Raw genomic sequence first — 11505 nt, forward strand, 5'->3', positions numbered from 1 at the left:
TGAGGCTTGATTTTAAAGATCATGTATATGAAATTGCAAGGAAAGCTAGAAAGAAAAGCGGCCACTTAATTAACAAATGGTTGAATGCAAACAATCTATTATTGTTAATTCAGTTATTCACGATGTATGTAAGGCCTATTTTGGAATACAGTACAACAACTTGGAATTTTGCATGTAACATATATATAAAAGACATGCTTGAAAATGTACAGAAAAGATTTGTCTCATTTTTATATTTCAAATTCAGACTTTTTAGGTTTTATTATGAATATTATAATTTGTTAGACAAACTTAATATTTCGTGTTTCTTGGAAAGAAGAAATTATTAACGATTACAATTACATCTCCAAATTAATTAATGGGAAACTTGACGTACCATATTTATTATCTAAAATTACACTAAAGACACGTCATTATGTATTCAGAAACAACTGCTTTGTAATTTCTATCACTTCTTATTTTAGACATAATAGGTATTTTAATTTTCTTATATCCCAATACGGTCATATTCCACTGGAGCCTAGTAACCTTTTATTATGATAATAACATGTTTAATTTTACTTTTAACGTGTTTTTAACAAATGTAATTACATTGTACTTTTTAAATTTGATTTTTTTTATTTTAACGAAATTCGTCTTCTCATGTAGTAGACATTTTAATTTCTTGTAATATTGTATATATGTTATATATCATCCCAAACTGCTGTATTAGGCATGTACGCTGTTTTTCAGCAGTTAAATCAAATACTTAAATAAATAAATAAATAAGTACTATGCTTCTGCACAGGTTTAAACAAATTGTTCCAGAAAGTATTCGACGTTCTGTGCTCCGCCATCAGGAAAAAAATATTGTTTCTTAAAGTAAAATTGAAAATTAAGTAGACAGGAACCAAGATGCCGACGTACGAGGATGACGTGAATTTCGTTCTTTACTTGACTGTTATACAAAAAATAAAGTGAAAAAAAAACAGTGAAAAAAAGGGGAGAACCCCCGAAGTAAGCCCGCCTCCACCCGCATACATTCGAGGGTATTCGCTTATGTCCTGGTACCTTTAAATAAACCAGGACGTCAGTTTCTCTGAATTTAACGATTCCCTCGCCTTTTATTCTCTTTCTTTAAATCTTTATTTTCGATTTAATACATAAATACAATAAGCAAAATAAAATTAAAGGTATAGTTTTCTATGCATACATTGGTGACTTCAAATTTGTATTATTGTATTGACCCGTTCTAGTGTCCTGAACAGGTTTTTAACAAAGTATTGTTTATTTATTTAAGGAATTTTAGTTTATTTAGTAATTATTTTAACTGTTAATAGTCTTGAGTTAGTTTTATGTTAGGTTATGGTTTATTTCTTTACTCGAAACTGTCGAATGTTAAACAAGTTTAAGGGTTTTCAGTGGTTACAATGGGAATTGATGACTTCAGGGGGTATTCTTTATCAGAGCTGATGTAAAGCGAATCACTGCAGTACACATAACAATAGGGTAAAACCTAAGTGCAAAGGAAGCATGAGTTTCTGATAGTATCAAGTTTAGAACTTGCAATAAAAAATTAATGGAATGTTAGATAATTATACTATTATGTGTACTAAATATTAACCTCGTACATGATTAAGCATCTGTATGGAAAAGGTAAATTTTTACCTTAATGATGTAGTAGCTAAGTTATTGATTCGTGATCAGGAAGCCCAAGGTATGCCTTGTAGTATGTTTTTGTCAAATATGGGTGAACACTCTAAAAATAAAAGGTCTTGATATCTGTACCATCCCTAGCTTGGCCCCTTCCCTTGATACTTTTCTGGATCCAACATCATATGCACTGAATGTTTTTAAAAAAGTAATCCTCAATGGACAGTTTACATAACTTTTTTATTTTGATGAAAATTGAAGACGTCTTAGTTATTTTAGCGGCCAATCTAAACTTAATTAAACAGAGATTCGAATTTAGGGTCCTAGCTTTGCAATGTATATCATAACTGCTAGTCGGTGTATTATTTTCGATTTTGCTACGGATATAATGTTCTTTCTGTTCTTTTGGACAATTCAGAGATATCCCTCATAAACAATGCTCTAGACACGCTTCAGAACATTAAAAATAAAACGCCTATACCATACTGGGATTAGAATCTTTAACTGTTGTCTTAGCAGTCTCTAAGAGAACTGCTACACAGTCAAGACAATCAACTAAATTTATGGGGAAAATTAGTATTCGTACCGTAAGCAAGACAAACAAGAACGTTTTCATACCTATCTAAAAGTAAAGACACTTTAAGCACAGATATACTATTCGGGATGGACATATAGTACAAGGCAAAGGGGCCGACTTTACGGGGGTGGGTCAATGCATTTTTTGCCCTCCCCCCCAAAAAAAATTCCTCCCACAAAAACTGACATGTTTGAATACGTTTGGTTAAGCTTTTTAGTGAAAGTAAAACAAAATATTTTGAAGACTTTACTAAATTTAGTAATTCTGACTAAATATTTTGGTAGCTCTAAACAAACATGCACGATTATGAAAATTATTTGGTGAAGAATGATTTGTTTATCTCCTATTCAAATAAGTATGTTTGCGAGAAAATATTTTTTGGTTATTCCAAACAAACTCTTTTCCTCTGTGCAAGAAAGGGGATTTAGATAAATTTATTTGTGCATAACACAACGTTTATGTCAATCTTGTGGATGCATGATTGTGTTTTTCCCATTTTCCATCACTTTAAAATTCATCCTCATCGTCGCGATTACCAAGAGTTAAAAAGTAAGTAAATAGAAAATCGGAAAAAACAGAAGCAATTGATAGCATTGAAGCTGCATTAGCCAATAAATAAGCTATAGGGGAGTTTCAGGATCTACAATACGAGAATATTATGTTTATCTCCATTCAACAACAGGTTACATGTAGTATAACATTAGATTTGCAGATGTTGAAAATACTTTATTTAAGACATGCGGGTTCAGCTCAAGTTCGTTCTATTTTAATTTGTATCTCTATTTTCTCTTATTTAGCTTTGAGTTTTGGTTTGAGTTGGTGTTTTAAGTCCACTTTATGCACAGTAAGGCTAATCGGGACTGGACCTACAGTTTAAAGTGGGATCCGAACCACTTGTGCCTCCACCGGGTATCGAACCCGGGACCCCTTGATTACAAGGTAATGACGCTACCACTGCGCCATGGGAGAGGCCCTTATTTAGCTTTGATTTCCTGCCACTTTTGGCAACAAATCGCAACCATGAGGATGAGTGATGATTTGATGAAGGAACACTTACAAGAATCACTCGGGCCTGGACTCGAACCCGGGAACTTCCGTGGCGAGATCGAACTTAACGTGCTCGATCACCGGCCTACCTTCCACTGTAATGTGATTAATTTTATCAATAAGAATTTTGCAATTTATCACGACAGAGTGGATACCTTATCCAGGAGTAACTTCTATTATAAACTGTATTGTTAACAATTTATAGAAAAAGATCTATTAAGTATTCTGCTTGCGCGGCAATAATACTTAAGTAAAATATCCTAGCAGTAAATCCCATCACTAACGGAAGTTGTAGAGCAATGCAATGCAAACGAACACACGTTTTGTTATATTACGCTTAGGTAATGTTTGTTTATTCGCTTTGTTTATGTTGACACAGATATATTCGTTATATCATAGCTGAGAATTTTTAAAATAACCTGTACAAGGATAATTCAATATTGAATATTTTGCCTCATGTTCAAAAGTACTTTTCGACCACTGGCGACAAGAGGCTGGTGTGACACTTTATGAGGATCTTGGATTTGAATCCCGGATAAACCATGGATACGAATGCGAGCACGTTCTCTCCTTAGCCCCTTCCATTATTCATTCGACCCTTGCGACCAACCTGGTAATAGAAAAGGGGCGTGCGAAACGAACGTCTTCACTTTTTATTCCCTGTCTGCTCGATGCCATCTGTAAGGAAAACACGTCGACGCTATTACGAAAATGGAACGTAAATTTTCCTTATTGTAGACAGGCCTGCATGTTCCTTAACGAACACAGTTTACATGCAAACGTAATAGAAGCCGGCTTGGTCAACTTAACCCATAATCTAAATTGTTGGTGCAATTGCTGGGATATATGGTAAACACGCTGCCTTAATGCTCCGAATGAGAAAATTGACCTCCAGGCAGCTGGTTCGGAACACGTGCAGAGTGGACCCTGTTGAACCTAAGTTCGTGAAATCAAACGGACGAACCCATACTAGTCGGTCGTTAGAAATAAAGAAGCTTACTCTATAGTGTAGTGATCCAAACGTGCGGTTCACACAAAACAATTTGGTAATTTTCTCCGTTTTACAGGCTGTTCAGCACAACTATTTGGCATTGGCATGATGTTTCTTACGAGTTGTGCAAGAGGGAGGCGATGGTTTGATTGTTTGGGACTTGTGTTTTCGTCCCGACTGACTGAAAAGTGCAAGGGGAAGGCAGTGGTTTGATTGTTTGAGACTTGTATTTTAATCCCGATTGACTGAAATGTGCAAGGGGGAAGGATATGGTTTGAGACTTACATTTTAGTCCCGACTGACTAAAAGTTGTAAGTTTCGACCTCGAACTGACCCATTTGTTATCATGCCATGCAGAACAAACAGACAGTTTGGTTTAATAAAACAGGAACACGTGACAAGTTGAATTGTACTCACCAGTATCGACGAAGGGGAGGGAGGTTGCGTACACCGGTGCCGTTGAACCTTCGTACCGACCGCGACAAGAGCTCGCTCACCACTGTCAGCTGTTCGACGGCTCGCTTCCTGCCAAGCCACGCGCCTTCTGCTTCCACCGGCTCCCGGCTCGTCCTTTCCATTCCCGCCAGAGCCATGGCCGCGCTTGCGCCGTCCGGGAAATTCGCACCTTCGCGAGTGACTTCGACGAGGAGAGTGATTTGGGGTCGAGATCGAGTTAAAGGCGACTCCGCACGCAAACTTCCCATGTTTCAAGATTGGTTTAATTGGTTTCCAATCCGACTGCACCCGAAAGCTTCTATATTGCATAACCGGAGTTTTGAAAGGAAACGAGGGGGCAGCAAGGATCCACTTTTGCCTCTTGTTCATTATGCATGATGAATTAGCTAGCACTTGGCAAGGTCAGACGCTGCAAGTGTTCAATTGGTAGCAAGTGCTGCTGAACAGCACGGCGCTACCATCGTAGTAATTATTTACAGATTCTGATCTCCGTAATTATTCACAAGTGTCACGTTGAAATCAAATTTTAATCCCTCACCCTCGCTACCAAAAGTGTGGTCTAAAACCCTCTTCTCCAATGATTGCCTCCTCGTCTTCAATTTTTCGATCATCGGGCGCCGAATTCAGTGTATATTTCACGCTCAGATTGGCATAACGTTGAACAGAAAAAATATTGAAAGTTTCATTGCAATTAAAATTCTATAGGTGACAGCACTTTCACTCCAATAAATGACGATGAACATTTTTCAAAATTCTGAGAAGTAGACAATTACCATTTCCATTAAAAATTGGCCTGTACATGGTACCAAGATTTGGACGGCTAAAAAGGGCTAGTGAAATGTAGAAAAAGGAAGCTACCCATTACAGCTGTTTGTAATGGCTGTGATTCCAGTCGTCAAAGATTAATAGACCTGCTCTTTCTAGAGTAAATTACGAGGAAGACATTTTGAAATTTCAATGCCCTTATATGTACAACTCCTTTTATAATTAATAAATCCATTTTTTAACTTCACTTCTGGTTGGGTCGATTGGAAGCCAATTCTTAAAATGCGTATACGCGAGCGAGTAAGAGAAAAAAAGGAGGTCAACCGCCAACGCACTTCTGTACCTTCACAAAAAGCCTCTCCGATGGCGCAGTGGTAGCGTTGTCGCCTTGTAATCAAGGAGTCCCGGGTTGGATACCCGGTGGAGGCACATAGTGGTTCGGATCCCACTTTAAACTGTAGGCCCAGTCCCGATTACCCTTACTGTGCATAAAGTGGACTTAAAACATCAAATCAATCAATCAATCAATGTACCTAGACAAAAGTCGGGTGTATATACTAGCCCCATGTCAAGAATTTACACCTGTTAGTAGATGAATTGGAAACATTTTGGATTCAAACAGATTTGATATTTCTCAAGTTTGACAAATTACAAATTTACCAACTATTTCTTTCTGGTGTGAATTTTCGAAAGAAGCAGCCATTCCCAGAACAACTCGCATGCTAAACACATCCGAATTTGAGGCCTCCTCGATGGCGTTGTGGTAACACTGTAGCCTTGCAATCAAAGAGTTTGATCCCGTTAGATGAATATTGCACCGTGGTTCGGATCCCACTTTAAACTGTAGGCCCCGTCCCGATTAGCCTATCATAGTAAACAAGTGAACATAAAACGAACTTTGACATCCGTATTTGATAAATGGCTTATTTTTTACCTTGAAAAGCAAAATTTCTCATTACATGAATGGGTGCACTTGTCCTCGGCTGCAAAGGGAGGCAACCATAATTATAAGTAAATCAACGTCAAAGAATGCATTCTCCTTTATGGATTTGCTGAATATTTTCAACTAATACTTTCTATTTTTAAAATTCTTAGGAATGTATATTTCTAATCTAAACATTAGGCTTTTCAAATGATCAATGTTATTGAGCTGTATTGAATTGCATAAATGTTACAAACAACATACAAACCCTATGAGACAGATTTTAGTAAACATTGCCCTCGTTTAAAGTAATTTTCATAAATTCTATAATTTTAAACTTTCTTAACTAGATAAAATTTAAGTACTACAATATGCCCTACGTAACAAGTTTAAGTGGGTGGTTAAAGTGATAAACACGTATTGGTACGCAGTTGTTTTATAAACCGTAGTCAGTTATGGTCAGTCATTCGAAGCTAATACTGAAGTGGAATATTTAACGAAGGTCAGCAACCCTTCGTTACGATTTCCATCACCTCACTCTCTAAGGTAAACCTAATGCTACAAATAAGTGGCTTGAATTAAACAACCAACCAACCATATGAAATCAATTTACAGTGCTTCAGATCCAACTCCCAACTGAAAAGCCATCTGTGAATAAATTAAACTTTAAACAACATTTACCGGAACTTATATTGAAAAACAGGCAGAGGCGTCGCCATCGGATGGACGAGGAACGGCTCTAGCCCCCACCCGCTTTAAATGTTCTTAGCCAACACTATAGGTATTTTCAGTTCTTACGGCGGGCGCTCTATAAGCTGGCAAGGGAAGTGGGGAGCGGGGATTACGCCGCAGACGAACCAGATAACAGCGGTAGCGCCGAGAGATACGACGTGGCGGGAATAAGTACTATGTGAACCTAGTTCTACAGGTTGCTGCGTTTCTTATCGCGCTTGATTGGTCGCTTCCCCGCTCCCCACTTCCCTTGCCAGCATGTAGAGCACCCGCGTAAGAACTGAAAATACCTATAGTTCCCACCCAAACAACCTACAATACAGACTTTAAGAATCGTTTGTAGCACAGCTACAATAATCAGACATGCAGAGAAGAATAACGAGAGGATGAAAGAAATAGGAGATCGAGAGAGACAGGAATTAACAGAGAAAGTGATAAAGGAAGAGTAAAAGACAGGGAAAGAAGATCGGAAAGGGGAAAGAAAGAAAAAGTGGCGAAAAGTAACATTGAGTAACAGAGAGAAGGAAGAAAGAAAGAGAAAGAAAAGGATAGACAAGGAGAAAGAGAGTGGAAAATAAATACCGTAAAGAAAGTTGAGGAACAGAGAAAGAAAGGGAAAAGAAAAATAAGAGGAAAAGAGATGTAAAGAATGATTGAAGAATACAGGAAGAACGATGGAGAAAGAAATATGTCTAGAAAGAGAAGGAAAAGAATCTTAGCAGCCATGACAACCGAAACAGAATCCAGGTTAATCTGGGGTGGCACCCTTAAAGATGGCTACCGGCGCGTCCTACAATTTCCTTGCACTTGGTACTCTCACATCACCGTCGCACATAACATAGTGATACACATAAGCTACGTAAATTAAATGAACTAATGCTGTCTCTCTAGGATTCAGGTTAATAGCACAGATGTATCGTGAGGGGGAGACGTAAAGTCAGTTTAAAAATTTAATTAATTTCAGAAGCAATGATTTTTTAAAAAATAAAATTATAAACTTGATTGATTGATTGAGTTGGTGTTTAAACTCCACTTTATACACAGTAAGGCTAATCGGGACTGGACCTACAGTTTAAAGTGGAATGCGAACCAGTATATGCTTCCACCGGGTATCGAACCCGGGACCTAAAAAGGTAAAGAAAAAGGTAAAGTGTTCCCCTGTGCTTAGCACCACGCCATGAAGGCGTATAGGGGGTGTGGGGGTAACGCCCCACACTTTCTTGATCCGGTCATGAGTGGGGGTGATGTGATCAGCACCACGCCCCTGACCGCCTTTACCCCCCAGGGTTTCCCCCAGGTACCCATGTTATTCGACGCTGGGTGGGCGCCGGGGCCGCTTCCATCGTTAGAAAAGTTCCCGGGTTTGAACCGGCCGGGGATCGAACCCGGGACCTTTAGCATGGTAGTCAGACGCGTTACCGACTGAGCCACCGCGGCCAACCTCGAACCCGGGACCTATAATTATAAACTATTCCATAGAAAGCATACTCAAACACGTAGTATTAATTTTCTTATTTTTAAGTCGCTTTTTCACCACTTTTGACTAATCGCGACGATAATGAAAGATTGAAGAGACGTCCTCAAAGAACATGGCTCGAAGTAGACCCCTTTGGTGGCGAGGTCGTGAGCGACCGCTGAACGTGCTCGACAACTAAGGCAGCTACACACGCACGCACAAAGTCAGAACAACAAACCACTTCTGTTGCCAAGCATTGTCCGGTTCTAAGGTATTAGACTGGGACAATTTTCGAAAATTCTGACTGTAGGAAGCATTTTTGAGGAAAAGCGGGCAAACAACATTTTCTGAATATATTTGATGTGCTGATTACGAATATTTTGTTTGCCACTCTCGATTTTGGTGTTATATGCTTCAAATCGCTAAAAAACAAAATGGCGGCTATACGAAATGAGTTCCTATTAACTTTTGAAGGACCAGAACGTAAATAGTGATCTTGGTGTCAAACATTATGTTTTTGGGCATGCTGAATCGAAATATTATGTTTTCCAATCTGAAATTTTAAGCTATGTTCTACAAATCGCTAAAAAACAAAATGGCGGCCATACGAAATGAGTTCCTATTAACTTTTGAAGGACCAGAACGTAAATAGTGATCTTGGTGTCAAACATTATGTTTTTGGGTATGCTGAATCCAAATATTATGTTTTCTAATCTGAAATTTTAAGCTGTTTGTTCCAAATCGCTAAAAAACAAAATGGCGGCTACGTGCATCCATGCAATGTTTCGTATCCATACTTTTGAACTAGGAATAAAACAGTGTAACAGTAGGTTTTTAATACAGAAAAAAGTTATAGAACATTTCTGAAGTAAAGATGCAAGATAATAATATTATTCAAAGCATAAGACCATATTGAAATATTAACAGTAGCAGTGTATGATAAATCCGCATGTTATCCTTATTCAACCTTATTTTTCCCACAAAAATAGTATAACATTTTTCTAGTCACGGATATTCATGCACTCCTTAGTGCCAGTGTCTGCACATTTGCAAGCTGCAGTACATACAAGCTGTCCTTTCCTGCAGGAAGATGTAGCGGATATACAACCACCAAAACATCCACAGGTGACAATGTCGTAGCAGGGTTGTGGAATTCGTGGCAGCGATTGAAGTTTTGGAACGAGCTGGCCATCAACCATTTTTCATCCCAAGATAGTAGGTGGTGGTAACACAGGTTTTTGTATGACCGACTGCCTCCACACCATGGCTTGATAGTGGACCCGTTGTACATGTAACCGTAGTGCATCGAAAAGGGGGGGGGGGGCAGTGCTTGTGGTGTTTTTCCTTTGCTGAACAGCTTTACTCTGGCTTCATCACAGCTGCTTGCATCCGGTACACCATACAACTTGCATATGAACTTCTCTGCTTTGTGTGTTGTTTCTTGTTTCAATTCGTCAACACCAAGATTTAGTAGATCATTATTATTAGTGTTTAATATTTTCCATGCTGTCTTCTTACTGATCCCAGCAATGTAGGATACTGTGTCGCATCCTGTTATGGCGTGGAATGGGATGAGAGTTTCGAAGACAGGATCCGTAAATGAAAGCTTCTGCCTGACTTCATGTACTGGAATGTTTTTTTTTTTTTTTTTTTTTTTTTTTTTTATGTTCCTGCTCGCAACCACAATTTCGTACATCTAATCTTGTGAAATAACGCTATCAATTGCACTAATACATCTGCATCACGTGCTGAGACAACAATGTTATCAGCACCAGAATTAAGACAGTGAACTATAGTGCAGGAGGCCTTAGAAAGAGCGTTTCGCCGGCTAACAGCAGACGTCGCTCGCACACTATTGCCGATACTCTCGTGTCGTCTGCTACTAAGCCAAACAAACAGGCCTAGGTAGCAAGAGGCAGAGGTCACTCACCCTTCCAGAAGGGTGCAGCGAGCTAGCTGTGGCAACGGGGCACGCTCATTCGCAGACCTGATTGGTTCTCGCAGACACACCCCCATATTGTCGTCTGCTGTAAGCCCGCGAAGCGATCTTTCTAAGGCCTCCTGCACTATACAATGCGCGTGTCCGCCTCTTCGTGGTTTGCCTGCAATCTTTCAATAGACAAATCACGATTGCTTGTTCGCACGTCATCCTCCTTGTGAAATCCACCGGAAACCACAAATATTTTGTCTTCAGGAGCATTGTTGATCAAATGATTAGAGAGAAAACTGGATACATCTTTTTTTATTCTCCGAGTTAGCAAGAAAGTCACTGAATTTGTTGGGGATTGGCACGGATCCATTTTCTATTACTCTCCTTACTAAATGAGCATGTTTCAGGCGCCTATCCCTTGTTCCAGCCTTGATTGAAGTTGCGTTATACCGATCAAAGGTGACATCAATTCTTTTAAAGCTTCTTCCCATAGAAAGAACAAGGTTAAGAAATACATCTGCCAGTTGACCAAAGTTTAAAACTCCTGCAGGCTTTCCAATTGCCACAACTAATTCTTGACCATCTATTATAAGGCATGACGCAGACGGAATTGATATATCAGGTGGACAAATTACATCCTTAGTCATCACATCAGCTAGAATGGCTTTGTTTCCTGTTCTCAGACTTCCGTTTGTGTTGGTAAGGGAGATTGGAATTGGTATTAGTTCATGACAAAAAATGCGATTTAGATCCACATTACGACCTGCCTCATAGGCAGTTACGAGGCGCTGGAGAATATTCCTGTCAGTTTTCAAAATGGTTTCCTTGCCACTTACTACCAATTTAACTTCATAGAGGGACTTAAAGGTCTTTGCATTTGACTTATGTTGAGGATCACTTAACTTGACTTGTGTGTGACTTTTACCAGGGGCCATCATCCTTTCCTTCACGAAGGTGTCTAGCTTTACCTGGACCAATGTTTCACCTTTGAGGAGAG

At 39.0% G+C, this 11505-nt stretch overlaps 1 protein-coding gene across 2 annotated transcripts in view; it reads right to left on the reverse strand.

Moving 5' to 3' along the window:
- LOC145984293 (cell adhesion molecule Dscam1-like) overlaps positions 1 to 4769 on the reverse strand; it is an 875949-nt gene extending 871180 nt beyond the window's left edge. For both annotated transcript variants that reach the window (XM_083117935.1, XM_083117934.1), the window contains exon 1: positions 4665 to 4769. The gene's annotated coding sequence lies outside the window, so the exon portion shown is untranslated. The remainder of the gene's footprint in view (positions 1 to 4664) is intronic.
- Between the last annotated feature and the right edge of the window lie 6736 nt (positions 4770 to 11505).

The sequence above is a fragment of the Lepisma saccharinum genome, chromosome 2, assembly GCF_977018435.1.
Source record: "Lepisma saccharinum chromosome 2, izLepSacc3.1, whole genome shotgun sequence".
Lineage (NCBI taxonomy): Eukaryota > Metazoa > Arthropoda > Insecta > Zygentoma > Lepismatidae > Lepisma > Lepisma saccharinum.